This window comes from Felis catus, chromosome D2 (genome assembly GCF_018350175.1).
Source record: "Felis catus isolate Fca126 chromosome D2, F.catus_Fca126_mat1.0, whole genome shotgun sequence".
Lineage (NCBI taxonomy): Eukaryota > Metazoa > Chordata > Mammalia > Carnivora > Felidae > Felis > Felis catus.
Window position 1 is genome coordinate 72,936,749 of NC_058378.1, and position 15,912 is coordinate 72,952,660.

Genomic DNA, 15,912 nt, shown 5'->3' on the forward strand with positions numbered 1-15,912 from the left:
TGTGTGTGGTAAAGGGTAGAAAGCAAAGTACTTATCATTTGAGTATTTAAAATTTTAGGTGCACAATTCAATGGCATTAATATATTCATCATTGTGTAAACATCAGCACCATCCATCTCCAGAACCGTTTTTCTCTTCCCGATCCGAAACGCCACATGTTCACTCCTCACCTTCTCCCCTAGCAGTACAATGTCTTCCAGGTTCAACCACACTGTGCCATGTCTCAGAATCTCCTTCCTTTTTGAGGCCAAGTAATATTCCATTGTGGATATGGAATGCAGCCTATTTTGTGTATCCATTCGTCTGTGGGTGCACACGTGGATGCTTTCCATCTATTGGCTCTTGCGATTGATGCTGCTATGAACATGGGTGCGCAAGCATCTGCTCGAGTCGGGATCTGCGCTTTGACTAATAACCCAGGTGAATCTAATACAGGTGGGTCATGAGCCAGACTTTGATCAATGCTGGTCTGGGAGTCAGGGAAAGTGTCTTTGAGGAACTGGCATTCACACTGAGTCAAAGCATGTGTAAGATTTGATCAGGTGAAGGGAAGGGAAGAGCAGTAACCCTGTTCCGTGTGCACTCTCCCCTTTGCCTCACATACTGAGATACTGGAGTTGCCACGAACATTCATCAGTACTGAGGACTGTAAATGGGGGTCATAACTTAGTTGAGTACCTAAAACAGGAGTTATTAATCGATCATTCCCTTAACAAATATGTAAGCGCCTCTGTATGCCAGGCACCTTACTAGGTCAAAGAAATACGTGTGCTCATTTATCTGTTCACTGATAGTGCGCGGAACTCTATGCCAAGTACTGGGAAATTATAGGAAATTGTTGCTGTATGTAATTTTGTGTCACTTATCAATATTAAAATCTCTTTCCATGCTGTTCTCTGAGAATGTCAAAGAATTATTTGATACTTGAATACCTACCTGTAGGCCCCTGAGCTGATGACATTAAAAATGTTTTTCCTTAGCCATGAAGAAATTATTACCTGTGATGATTTCTGAGTTTTTGAGACATCTTTTACTTCAATCACTAATCTACGTTTTTGTTGTTGATGAAACATTGACATCGATTCCTGGGTGTTCACATTTAAGGATGACTCACGTTTATCAGAGTTTACCGATGCCCCATAAGGGTGATCTTGACGCATTGACTAGAAAGCTGTGGTTCTTTGAGAGGGAAAATAGAGGAAGTCTTTCTGGTTAAATTACTTTTAAAAGATCTGATAGAAAAAAAAAAAAAGCCTAGTGGGACATGATTGTTTAAATGTTTGAATCAGAGATTAAAGTTTTGGTTTTTTTTAAATTTTTTTTCAACGTTTATTTATTTTTTGGGACAGAGAGAGACAGAGCATGAACGGGGAAGGGGCAGAGAGAGAGGGAGACACAGAATTGGAAACAGGCTCCAGGCTCTGAGCCATCAGCCCAGAGCCCGACGCGGGGCTCGAACTCACGGACCGAGAGATCGTGACCTGGCTGAAGTCGGACGCTTAACTGACTGCGCCACCCAAGCGCCCCTCAGAAATTAAAGTTTTAGGCTACAGGAGTCTCAAAGAAATTCAGAAGAATGTTTTTATGAATACTTAGGTTAATTTTGATGATATTTATTACAACATTCCTTGTGTTATAGGTTACTGTGTATAGCAATGATTTTTGCCTTACCTGATTGCAAGTTTCTTGAAGGTAGAAGCTATTTCTCAATCAGATTTGATCAGTTCTCAGCATCTGAGAACTCACTGAGTAACTCACAGCACTGGATAACTCACACTGGATTATGCTTCCCTAATAAAATAGAGATCCAAAAAAAAAAAAAAAAAGTCAGTGAATGAACAAATAAATGAATATGACCCACAAACAGCAATTTTGGAAGAAGCAAATTGGCTTACCAGCTGCTTAAAATCAATACATTTATGTGTTAGAGACGCTGGGTAGCAAAACAATTATGAAAACAAAATGTTGCAAATAAAACCTTCACTTGTTTTTTTTTTCTTTTAAAGAAAAGCAGTGCCTTAAGAAGCTTGTGGCTTATCCTTCAAAAAGTGCCTCTCTCAGAAGTGAGAATGCTCCTTCCTGTCTGTAAGGATAAACCAGACCAAGAATCAGAGGAAGAGAAATGGAGGACTCCACGCCGCCAGGAATAAAGGAACTGTTTGGGGCAGATTATAGAACATGAGAGAACAAGCAGACATATTTTGTACTCTGTGCATGGAGGAATCCAGCGGCTCACGCTGACCATAATAACACCAGCGGAACTGTTAACTTGAAGTTTTGAAGGCTCTTTCGCCTCTATTCCAGAAAGAAAGAGAATTAAAAAAAGCCGCCATAGGCAATAGAATTGTATTCAGCCTTTACAAAGGAGGAAATCTGTAATTTGCAACCGAATGGATGGACCTGGAAGAATTGTGCTAAGTGAAACCAAGCTGGAGGGCAAATATTGCAGATCTCGCTTATAGGTGGAATCTAAAGAGGTCAAATTCACAAAGGCAGAGAGTAGAATGGTGATTACTAGGGGCTGGAGGCTGGAGAAAATGGGAGATGTTGGTCAGAAGTATAAAGGTTCAGTTACGCTGGGTGAGTAAGTTCTGGGGTGTCTACTATACTTCATGGTGACTGTAGTTATTAATACTGTATTGTGTCCTTGAAATTTGCTGAAAGGGTAGATCTTAAATGTTCTTAGCACAAAACAGAAATAGAAAAAGAAAAGAAAAATTGTAGCTAATAATTAAGTCAGTAAAACAAAGATTGAGCCTCCCAATATTGTTTAAGTGACTGAGACATCCTCGGAAAATCTTTCCTAGAAACTATTTTCGTAGTTGGTCATTTTCGATGGAAAAAGTTCTTGCAGTCAGAGCTGTTTGCGTTGGGTTCACATACACCTGCCTCTCTGCCATCCACTGTTTCTGAGGGCTAATCGTGTCCCAGTTTCTGCTTCACTGGTTTTAATGGGAGTTCAAAAGCAAAACAAAACAAAACAAAAAAACCAAAACCAAAAACAAATCTTGAATCTGTTTATTTCTACAGATCCTTGGCAACGGACTTCCCGGGCATTTTCCTGTACTGCTGATGAGTCCCAGTTTTTTGACCCCCATTTAACCAGAACACTTACTTTTGCGTCAACTTCAGATGAGGTCAAATTCTTTGTAAATGAAGGGAGGCTGAATTATTACACTGGGGAGAGAATCTAGGAAGTCAGTAGTGAAGACTTGGAAAGACAGGGAAGAATCTGCAAATCCCTCCACTTCTCTCCAAAGGCAAACATAAAAAGGTCATGCTGGCTGACATAGTGTAACTTACACCATATTGTTTCCAGAGAGTATGATCCTTCCACGTTTTTAAATGCTGTCTTCTTATAGAGATGACTTAGGAGTCTGGGCAGAAGAGGTTCACAGTGTGTCAGCAAATCCAAATCAAGTGTGGGGGTTTCCTTTCAGCCTGTTCTGGGCTGTATCCTACAGAACTGGGAATAAAGCCGGAAATGCAACAACTCCCTCTATCATTTGACACTGACTCGTATATCATTTCTGATAACTTCACTGGCTCTGCTGAAAAAAAGTGAAGTTTTTTTGTGTTCGTTTTCGTTTTTGTTTTTAAACTCCGGGAGTCATCCACATAGGGAAGTCACCACGTGCAGCAATTACTTATAGTAATTTCTGGCTTCTAAGAGGACACAATCTGAGGTACAACCTCTGTTTCCAGAACACCGTGCTCTGGAGAAAACCCACGCTCTGGCAGCCATTTAGTCCCCTTCGGTGTTCTCTCAACACCTGGCACATGGGGGAAGCTCCAGAAATGTCTGTAGAATGGAGGGGAATGAACACAATATACTGTGCGGATAATTGTATCGCATGTAATTAGGAAGAGCTTTCTAATTCATAAAGTAAGCAGTTGCCCATGTGAAGTGATTACCCAATGTAACAGTTGCTAATCACTCAGACCTTTGGATTAATCCAATGGTGCCAACAATGTACTGTTTTTATTAGGTGGAACCATATGAGATTGCCAACACTCGATCATTTTTGATCTCCCACATGGCGGTTCAATATGGTTCAATCTAATATGCTAATTATCATGATCGTAGTAGTAGTAGGTTGAACTCTACGAGGTTGTTATTTTTGTAGGTCAAACACTGTTGACTACCAACAACTTCATACAATTCAACTATAGTAATAATCACTACCTATTTAGGTATTGTATAATTATTTGTCATTAAATAATAGTGGTTACTGCTTGCCACCTAATGAATATCTGTCATGTCCACACATTTTACTAAGTAGTTTATATACAGTTTTTCATTTAATCTTGAGACAGTAGGTTCTAATATTATCCCTCAAATTAGGTAAACGCTCCAGGAAATCGTAAGATGTTAAGCTGTTAGTCACCACCTTGTGAGATCAGCTTCTCGCTGGGCCTTGTGGCATGATTTGAAGGCTATAAGGATTGAAGTTTCAGGCCACACCCTTCCAGGGAAACAAGTTCAGTGAGGTAATGGCTTGGGGTCCAGGTTCCAATGCCAGGTGACCTTTTGAAGAACACACCCGAATTTCGTACATGGTTCCTGATTGGTCCTGAGGCCACAGCTATGCCCTGGGAAAGGTAGTGTATACACTGGTGGGAGATAAGTCGCACACGTGTATGTGCACACACACATACACACAAAGAGATGCTCTATAGGTGGTGCGCTGAGAGCGAAGGCAATCACAGGTGTCACCGTGCCCAGGAAAGTACTGACGTATGCCTGCTGTCCCCACAGAGTTCTTCAAAGTCTTCCATATCAACCCCACCACAGAGCCAAAACTAGGGGAAGGAAGTGAGTGAGGTACTTGCCTAGGATGCAAAATTCAAGGGGCACCAAAAACTCAGCAAGCAAGATACACCACATTTTAAGGCAATCCTCTTAAAAATCTAAATCAATACCAAAAAACCCATGATTATCAAAATACCCACATTTTAAGTAAAAGAAAGATCAGCATTACTGATTTTTTTTCTTTGCCTCGGGCTCCCATATGGCTCCACATGGCACTGCTCGAAAGCATCCCAGTTGGAACAATAAATTACACGGTTCCTTAATTTAGAGTACTTCATAAAATAATGGCTAATGCTTCCATAGCTATTCGGAGAGGCCAAGCACTACTCTAAGTGTTCTACATGTACTAGTGAGGAGACAAGTACTGTTATTACCCCATTCACGGTCGAGGACACTGAGGCTTGGAAAGTTCAAGGAGTTTGTTTAAAGTCACAACGCAGACGTTACGCAGAGGAGCCACGTTTGGAGTCCAGGAAGCTGGGCTCCAAAGTCCCAACCGTTACACCGTGCCACTGCCACCTCTGGAGAAAGAGCTTAACAATGGCCACTACTTTGCATGTTACTATAAATAATGAAGAGGGAGAGGGTAGTCTGGGAAAAGGAGGCGGGAGGGAAACCAGCTTTACCTACTTCGCCATTTGGCCTAAGTACAGCCCAGAATACAGCTGTTTGGCGGCTGTAATTTAACCTTTTTAAGTCGCTGCTTCCTGTCAAATGAAAAGATTGGACCCACGGATCTCTGAGGTCTCTTTCAGCTCCAAATAATAGCCTTTCAGCCCATGAATCCTCATTACTATCTAGCATTTCTCTGGCACTCGCCAGTCTTCCAAAGTGCTTTTTTTCTCCTTTTATGTTCCGTTTCCTCTGGGTTCCTCCAGGCCCTCCCTCCATATGTTTTTCCTGGTGGTTCTCATCCATTCTCGGGGCTTCTACGCTCACCTCCCTGTGGCTGCCTCCCAGGTGCTTATCTCAGCTCCGTCCTCTCTCCCAACCACATTTCCAGATGTCTGCTGGACTCTTCTCTTCAGCCTCACGCCGGAAACTTCAAGTCAACGTGTCCAGAATGGAATTCATCACCTCCTACCGCCCTGTCGTTCCCAGGGCTCCAGCCGATCCCTGGGCTCTTGCCTCCCCCACCCCACTTGCTGAGACCTGACAGTTTGACCTCTGCCACGACTCCTTTATTGTTCCCCTTCCTTCCATGCCAGCTGCCTCTACTCCACTCGGCCCCTCACTGCCTTTCGCCTGGAAAGCTCCTCCAGTCCACTCCCATCCTTCTCTGCAAGAAGAACGGTACGGGGGACACCTTCCCAGACCTTACCGAGGACCCTGTCTCTCCTCCCGAAGAGCACTGGTCTCCCAGTGTCTGAGAGGAACGTTCAGATTCTGTTTTCGTCTTTAAGACCTATCCTGCCACACTTTGGCTCCAATCTGTTTTTGCGGTCCCTTCTTTCCCCTAGATATTCGATGTGCCATGTATACGAGACAATGTTTTCTGAATACGTTATATATTTTCTGGGCTTTTGCTTATGTGATTCCCTTTGCATAATGTTCTTCCCTCCATCTCTCTCTACTCACCCTTCAAGATTCAACTCAAATGCTCCTTCCTGGATAAGTCTGCTCAAATTCCCCAGGGCAGAGATCGTCTTCCCTCCCGGAAGTATTTATAGCACTTTATGTATAATTCTCTGCAGGTGCCTATCTCCTTCTGCATTGTCTTAGGGTTCTGTACATTTGCTTTATACCCCCACCGTATTAGAGGTCCCCACCGTATGAGAAGCCTCTTAGCTGCGAGGGTCACCTCTTCCATCTTCCCCTCCCCCATCCCCACCATGATGCCCATCACATCATCCCACAGTAGGTGGGCGCTTGATAAATACTAAAGCGCTTGGTGTAATTTTTGTTTTAATTACCATGTCTGCAAACTAAGGGGACTCACCTACACTTTTGAGTGAGTAAAAGGATAGAATCCAGATTCTCTCTCTCCCACAGGGTAGTTATCCTCTCTGACGAGTGTTCTTCCTGGCAGGCAGCAATCCTTCGGGGACAAGCTTGCCTGCCTGGCCAAAATCTCATATCCCTTCTAACAGTTTGACAACATCTCATCCCTTGTGAGGAGTCTCAAATCTTTTTTCTTCTTTCCAAAGACGTGTCCAGGGATCTTGGGTGGTGGTTCTTTGACTCCCCTTCTTCCCGGGTATGCTGAACTCAAGTGTTCCTTGAAAGGATCATTACTCAGCTATTTCCAAAGCCAAACCTACTCTTGTGCGTCTGCGTATAGGGGGTCGGGTGGGGGGCATACTTGAGGAGGGCAGAGAAGGGCCTTGGGTTAGGCTGCTTTTATGATTACTAACTAAAAACACTAGTGACACCTGGAAATGGCTAAAGGTAACTTTCCACACTACATTCATATTTGGGCTAAGATCAAACACAAGAAATGAGTGAAGAAATGCTGAGAGCGAAGGCCACTCCTTCTTAATCTCACAGCTAAGAGACAACATTTAAAAAAAAAATGCATTTCCTGCTCCAGTGTGTCCTTGAACTAACAACTGATTATGGAATTTTAATTTAATATTACAGCATATGTTGTCTTTCTGAATTTAAAAATCCATGTCTTGACTCCAAAATGTTTTCAAGTTCTGCAGGAAAATATTCTCACCAAAATAAGGTCATCAGTGGTAGTATTTATAATGAATTTACAATTTCTGAAAAAAACTGAATCAATATATACAATTAATATTGCAAATAAACGTCAAAATGATATACTTCCCACCGTATAAATGAACCTTGTTTCACACATAAATGTGCTTTGTGGCAATGGTTCAAAATCCCTTTTCTTCAACAGTAAGCAGATTGAATGAAATAAAAAAATGATGTGCCAGGACTTAAAGGTACAAATGGTACAAATTTCAAATTATTGATTGCTGACTGTGCTTACAGACATCAAACAATACTTTTTCAGGCAGCTGTAATAGTCCACTTCAATGGAGACATGATCTATTACAGGAAAATTGAAAATGTGAGAACTATTTGACTGGTCAATGGTCATTTTAAATTATTTAGGTTTGAGTTTTGTTTTGTTTTTAGGTAGTAGAAGAAACAATGCAAACTAAGAGGAATCTCCTTAACTTCAAGCCTTTGTTACCAAGCAAGGTACTTGAAAAGTACCCAGACACTCAAAATATAAATTCATTGTATGTTAGAGGAAGTGTACATTTGGGCAGAACCCATAGGCAGTGATATCCTTAATGGAAACTCTAGTAGGCCAAAGCAGCCACCTTTGAGAGACCCAGATGTATTCATGTAGGCAAGAAATTTTATTGGGAACTAACTTCCGATATATGGGTGACACACGTGCTCTAACAGAGCCTGATTCGGAACCCTCTCGACCTACCCACTCCTTTGAAATCATCTTTAGGTAACAGTCTTCCCAAAAGTAACCGTCAAATATGCCATCGAGATTAACTCAATGGTCCTGCATCGTTGCTCTCGAAGTGCTCTTCCCATAACTTGAAAACAATAAGCAGATTTGTGTATTAGAAAAATCTATTGGTCAGAACTCTTTCAGTTGCATGTGAGAAAAGCCAAACTCGAGCTATCTTAAGCCAAAAAGATCACTTATTATTGCATGTTATTGGAGAGCTCAAGTAAGGCTGGATCCAAGTGTTCAGACGATGTTATCAGGAAGATGTCTGTCTCCATCTCTCAGTTGTTCTTCCTCTGTAATAGATGTATTCCCACACTTGCTGTAACTATGTGAAGACCCCTGACAGGCAGGGCTGCTGACAGCTGGTGTGGCCTGGAGGAATTCTTTTTTCAGGCGTTCTGGCAAGGATGAAACTGGTTAAAAATCTTTACACTGGTTTTGTATGGAACAGCACACGGAGGCCCAGAGCACTCCTCTGGATCTCTTACCCCATAACGTGTACTGTCCTCTCCCCTCATTGGTCCAGTTCATGGGCTTCCATGATGATTTTACAAGGTAAGAGATTCCATCTGTCTCTATCTTGCTCTGTTTTTGTTTCACATTCTCTCTTCCTTCCCTCCCCAACTCCCAACAACCCTCCCAATCGGTATCAAAGTTTGAAACAGGGCACCAATTGGTTCCGCTGAGGGAACCACCCCCAATCCTTGCCAATCATGGTACCCAGTGGAATAGAGTGTTCTGGGCATGCCCAACCCCATGAGAAGAAGACATGTCATGATGGACAGCCCCACTGATTACATGTGCAGTTGGGGTAAGGGAAGCAGTCCCCAGAAGAAAGTATTCTGTAACACATAAGAAACAGACTCTACGTCAACTATTGAAACCACTGTAAGAATAAGGATTTGTTGTTTTATGTGATTTTCTCTGATGTCTGTTTTCTGATTCAGTTGACACCAGTAAAGCCAGTTGAAATAGGTCCCATCCTCACCAAAAACGTGTTGCTCAAACTCATTCAAGTGTACCTAGGCTTCAAAGTGTAGACATGATGCCACCCCATGGAGCAGTGAGTCTGGTGTTTACTGCGAGGAAATGAGGGGAGGAATTAACACAGGAAAATTCTCTTCCCTTGAAATTCGGCTAAGGTGGTGTAGAGGCCATTCCCGGCGCAAGCCTGATCAAATAAAGAAGTACTGTGCATCTCTTGTGTACCAGGCATTATGAGGACATACTGGTGAATTTTTAAAAAATTCCCTGCCTCTAGGAAATTCGCAGCTTTTAGGGGAACATAGAAAAGCAAACAGCTAACTATAATACAACGTGATTAATGCTATGGGAATAGTATAATGAAGTGTTACAGGAGCAAAGGGGGAGAGGTGATTAATTTTTCTGGGGATAGAGGGAATGAGCAGTAATCAGGGAAGTGGAGAGACAGGGATGTTGGTTGAGGTCTCCCAGGGGACGTGACATCTGACCTGAAGAATGAGAGGGGGTGTGATAACTTAGAAGGGGGAGAACAGCATTTTAGGCAGAGGAAACAGTAAAAAGAGGGAGGGAGGAAATCAATCTGACATCTCTTTAATAGTTGCTGGCCAAGTTCCCACAGCTAGCGCAAGAGGGAGAATTGAAGCAATTATTGAGAAAACTGTCTCAATCTTTCCTTTTCTCCAGGCTGTGGAAATTTGGCCATTGTTTCATTTTCATAAGAAAAAGAGCCTTGATTCCAGAGACCACACAATGGTAAGTGGTGGAAGAATTACTTTTTCGATAGTATAGAGAAAAACCAGAGCACCTGAATTCAACTAGTCTGGGAAAACCAGACTTCATAGGGAAGGAAAACAAAACCCTTTGTTCTCTGTCTCTCTGTCCCTCTCGTCTTCCCTCTTCCTTTTCTGTGGGTGGAGGGAGATGGGTGGAGGAAGGTTTCACTTCAAAGAGCAAATCTATGGAGCAAAAACCCTGTGTCCACAGCATTTGGTGACTTGGGAGAACTTAATAAATAGTTGTAGTAGGGGCGCTTGGGTGGCTCAGTTGGTTAAGTGTCCAACATCAGCTCAGGCCATGAGTTCGAGCCCCGCGTCAGGCTCTGTGCTGACAGCTCAGATCCTGGAGCCTGCTTCAGATGCTGTGTCTCCCTCTCTCTCTCTGCCCCTCCCCTGCTCATGATCTGTCTCAAAAATAAAAAAAAATAAATAAAAACATTAAAAAATAAAATAAATAGTTGTAGTAGGATGATGGTAATTATTCAAATAATTTTTCAAGAATTTCCTAACATCAGACTTAAAATAAAGTGCAACTCCAGGAATTGACTCCCACGCCCTCCTCTCCCTTATCCCATCTCCCCAAATGCCTGAGTAGCTTGTTAGCATTCAACACATCCTTTGAAGATTAAATAGCATTAAATTTTTGCCTTGCAAGGAAAGAGATTATGAATTTATGTGAAAACAACTCTTTGGGAGAAATGTATGCAGAAATCTAAACAGGGAAGAGATGTTGGCTTAAAGTCCACAAAATGCACCACACATGAACAGAAACTGATCGAATAGACCCTGATTTGAAGTTCAGCACCACCATTAATATATTAGCTGTGTAATTTTGGGCACATTTCTTAATCTCTCTAGACCTCAGTTTTAAAATGGGAATAATGGCAGTATCTACTACATAGAGGTATTTTGAGCATTAAAGAGGATAATCCATGTAAAAATACTCCACATGGTGCCCGGCACAGTGTTACCTTGAAATCAACAGAGCAATGAATTCTATGAAATTGCCCCCACAATTGATACTATCCACAGAAGCAGATATTGTAACAAGAGTCTAATTTGTTTGTCCCTTCATTGAAGTGTTGCATTAACATGATTTGCAGACTGTCACTATGACATTAATCTGTGTTGGATATCACCAGAGGGCCAAGGGATGACCTTCAGTGCCTTTTACTCTCCCTGAAAACCTTTCTGCCTGAGAAAAGCACTGAACTCTCTTTCCTGAAAAGAGGGGATTGGCCATTTGGCACCATGTGAGTTTGGTTGCAGAGAAGGGGGAGATCTGAATGTGATGTTAACACTGAGCTCCAAAGGCCAGGACACCAAGCCTTTCCCTGTCCCAGGGCAAAACATCCTCCTGTTCTCTGAAAATACATCTCAAAAGCATCTCCTTCCATTAAGGCTTCGAATTTGCTAATGTTTGACCTTTAAGCTTGAGTTGCATATTCTTTTTGTAAGACAAAAGGTATCATACAAAAGCTTCTAACTGAAGTGTAGTGTGGGTAACAGTGGAGTTGTCTATAGTTCAAAAGTGAGTGTGAACATTCTCTTTATGTTACACATAAGAAGTAGGAGCATAATTCAGTGCTGCTTGTTTTTAATCCAATAAATAGATAGATACATAGATAGATAGATAGATAGATAGATAGATAGATAGATGATAGCTAGCTAGATGATAGGTAGATAGATCCATAGATGATAGATAGATAGATAGATAGATCGATGATAGATAGATGGATCCATAGATGATAGATGATAGATAGATAGATAGATAGATGATAGATAGATAGATAGATAGATGATAGATAGATAGATAGATAGATAGATAGATAGATAGATAGATTTGCTTGTTGGACTCTTGACGGGGATTGATCTCTTACAAAGGAACTAAAATAAGAGTGTGTGGGCAAACACAAGTCACGGCAAAATTCTCACTTCCCTGTGTTGTAAATTAGACCTTTTTGTGCCTTAGTTTTATACTTAACGGCTTCAAACATTATAATTCATCTCATTTAACATACAAGGAATAAAATATGACTGATTACAGATACCAAACTGAAAATAGACAGGTGGAAGATAGTGCTTAGGGCTATATACTTTGTGGGCAGGCTGTCCTATGACTTTGTTCACATACCTGCCATTTAAATTCATCTTTAGCTGGATACGTACACCAAAGGGATGTGTCGACTGTTTGTGATTTATTAAAACAGCTGAACGGTTGCAAGATACAGCTCCTTGTGGTCATCTATCATTCCAAATGATGATTAAGTACAAAGGGAGATACAATTTAGAAAAAGAGCAAAGTGAAGTTGGGATAGCAGGAATGGGCCACACCGTGGTTGTGTTCACAATAAAAAAAAAAAATATTTAATGGGGAACCAAATAGACATGTTAGATTTTGCAAGATCAAATAAACACAACTTTGCAGAATGGATAGAAACTATGATTTGTAGTCATAATTAAATACTAGTTTCTTAGGTCAATTTTTCAAGTGACATTGTAATGGACTTCGGCTCTGCGTGCAATGGCCTCTCAGTTTTCTTTAACAAGAGTAAGGTTGACAGAATTTTTTAAATGGACAAAGAAGCTGTATCCATTAGGGCTTCTCAGTTCAGAAAACGACAACCCCAAGTGGGGGCTTTGGAGCGTAGAACCAGTTCTAGCACATGAACACTTGAGCAAACCGGAACCTCAGTTGCTCAAATTATAAAACGCAGGCAATGATACTAACGGCTCTGCTTCCGCCACAAATTGTGAAGATCAAACAAGAAAGTAGATGTGGGGCGTCTGCGTGGCTCAGTCAGTTGAACGTCCGACCTTGGCTCAGGTCGTGATCTCACCGTTTGTGAGTTCGAGCCCAATGTTGGGCTTACTGCTTACAAAGCTTCCTTCAGATCCTCCGTCCCCATCTCTCTCTGCCCCTCTCCTGCTCGTGTGCTCTCTCTCTCTCCCTCTCAAAAAGAAACATTGAGAAAAGAGAAAGCAGATCTAAGCTACCATTATTATTATCTTATAATTAATTAATTTAAGGAGAATTAAAGTCACACCCATGTAGTCCTGTGTGGGAGCAAGGTGACATAAGACCTGATTTCCAAAGGTAACTGTTGTCTTGAAAGTGAGATAATACTGTGCTATTTGTTTTATTATTTTTTATTTAAAAAAAAATTTTAATGTTTCTTTATTTTGAGTGAGAGAGAGAGAGCAAGAGCGAGCATGAGTGGGGGAGGGGCGGAGAGAGAGGAAGACACAGAATCCGAAGCAGGCTCCAGGCTCTGAGCTGTCAGCACAGAGCCCGACATGGGGCTCGAACTCACAAACCATTGGATCATGACCTGACTGAAGTCGGATGCTTAACTGATGGAGCCACTCAGGCATCCTGTGCTATTTGTTTCCTAATCTTATTTGCATCCTCAGGCTGAGGGGTCATAAGGAAATACTGGTCACACTTCAATAGCTATGGGAATTAATGTGCATAGATGAGCCCAACTATGCATTTGTAAAAATGAGCATGTGTGTATGTGTGTGTGCCTAACAGCTAATTCTGGGATTCTGGAACCAGGTGGCTTAAATCTGAATCCTACTTACTTGCTTGTAACTTTCACAAGGAGCTTCATCTCAGTCCGGCTGTTTCTCAGTTTCCTTATCTGGAAAAGAAAAAAAATATATAGGTATGTTCTTACAGATTAAATGAGTTCACACCCAAAGAACTGAGAATGGTGTCTCTACATGTTGCAAGGGCCTAATACATGTTCATTATTTTATCATCAGGAGGACCTGTGTTTTAAGCAAAATCATCAGTGGCGATTTACTTTGTTCAAAACACACATTCATGTCCTTTCTCCCTGGTGACCAATACTTTAGCAGAATACTACTAGCATAGAGCAGGATAGTAACTTTTGGAATTCCTTGGAGAAAGAAAGCTGAGTGGCCTGTGGACAAGTCCTGGGAGCTACCTAAACAGAAATCCATACCAGGCTCTGAACTACCAACTGTATTTTGTAGAACATTATTGGCCCTAACATGGTGACATATGCTTCATGAAAAAAGGGTTATGGCCAAATATGTTTGGGAAGCTGTGTTCAACTCTACAAATCAGGTCTCTTCATTGTGGGATGTCTCATAAACCTTAATAAACTAATGTGCATTCTGAGTCTCCAGGGGACTACTTATTTTCATACAGAATCATTGTTTTTGTCCCTTCTTTTTTTTTTTAAAGGAAAGCCTATAAAATCACGAGGAATATTAAAAATCCCTTAAAACACAGCTTGGAAAATACTTCTTTAAATAATTTTTCTCAAATTCAGATATTTTCGTCCAGTAAAGAGTACTCAACAAAATACTCTATTGTTGGGGGGGAGGGGTAGTGCTTTGTGGAATCTTCCACTGGAAGGTCTTGGGGTTGCCATTGTGGATAATGAGTTAATAATGGCTTGTCAGTGATTTAAAAAGAACATCTCCCAAACCTGAGAGCTTGCTGTGGAACGTAGAACCACATGCACTATGAACACCAGACTTAAGTGTGATCTTTTGGGAACCCATTTGTACAATTGAGAGATGATGAGAATTTCTTTTTTATGGATTAAAACAAAATTGTTAACTGTAGAGCAGAAGTCGGGTCAGACAGATATACTGCTCTCAAGAATGTGCTGATGATGATTTGTATTTTATGGTAGCTGAGGGGTATGAGCTGCTTGTTAATGAGATCAAGCACCATTACATATATTACCGGCATCCTCAGAAGCTGAGGATCTATTTTGAAATATCTTTATGCTACATTTGTTCAAAGCATTGTCTTTCTGTTAAAAGAATTCACCTGCACGTTGAATTTTCTCTATAGTATACTACTGATAGCTTAAAGAAATATTTCTGTGCATCTCTTTGTCTGAATTTGGAAGCTATGTATTTTCTCTGAGTTCCATTTCTTCTGCAAACTAGTTGTTGACAAATACGACTGTCACAGTGATTGTAGGACTGAATTACCCTGTTGATTTCCTAATTCGTTGCTTGAATTGTAATGACTCAAAATAAAAGCAGTCTCTCTAAAATATTTTGTCATCTTACACCGTTTGAAAGATAAACGGTCTTAAACAAAATAGTTGCTGAAATTCTTTGCCAGAATGGAAGTTTTAGCATCAAGGTCTATATCCAAGAGAATGTAGGTGGCAGGGATTGCTCTTTTGGGGGGCAGGTTTTTCTAATCCAAGCAGCGGAATTCTGTAGGGTCAAGTCTAAAGTAAAGAAAAGAAGATGAAAGGGGTTTCCAGTTCAAAAGGAGAGCCGGAATGTGTATTAAAAAGAGTACAGGGTTTAGGTGTAGACCTGAAATGAAGCCTTGGGTAAATCAGGCCGTAGTCCAGGTGTCAATTTCCATATTTATGAAATGAAAGGAAAGGGCATCAGTAATCCAGAAGATGGAACATGTTTTCTTAGAAAGTTGGTATGGAAGGAGAGGAAAACAAGGAAAAATATGGAGTGTAGCAACTAACTATAGGATTCTTTCCACGTGTTAAACATGGCGGGGGGGGGGGTGACGGTGGGAAGTCATACTATTAGGCCTCATGATTACGTATTCTTTGGTTTCCATTTCACGTGTAGATTAGTCATGGTTTTGCTTTAGGGGTTACAGCATTTCCAAACTTGACTCAATTTTCTGCCTAGAATTTTGTTTGTTGCTGTTGTATGCCTCGAATGTTTTCCCCCCATTTCTCATTTCAAAGGCTTTCACTTACTATGCCTATAAGCTATGATATTAAGGTTCAATGCCAGTAAAGTTTCAGGGAAGAGAGTGAGAAAATTATTTAAAAGGACTACTTTTTGATAATGGCAGTGTTTTGACAGTTTTTGACAGGCAATTTGGAATAATGCAACCTCCTGGATTACAGCCAACCTCTGAAATGGGCTGTAATTTAGAA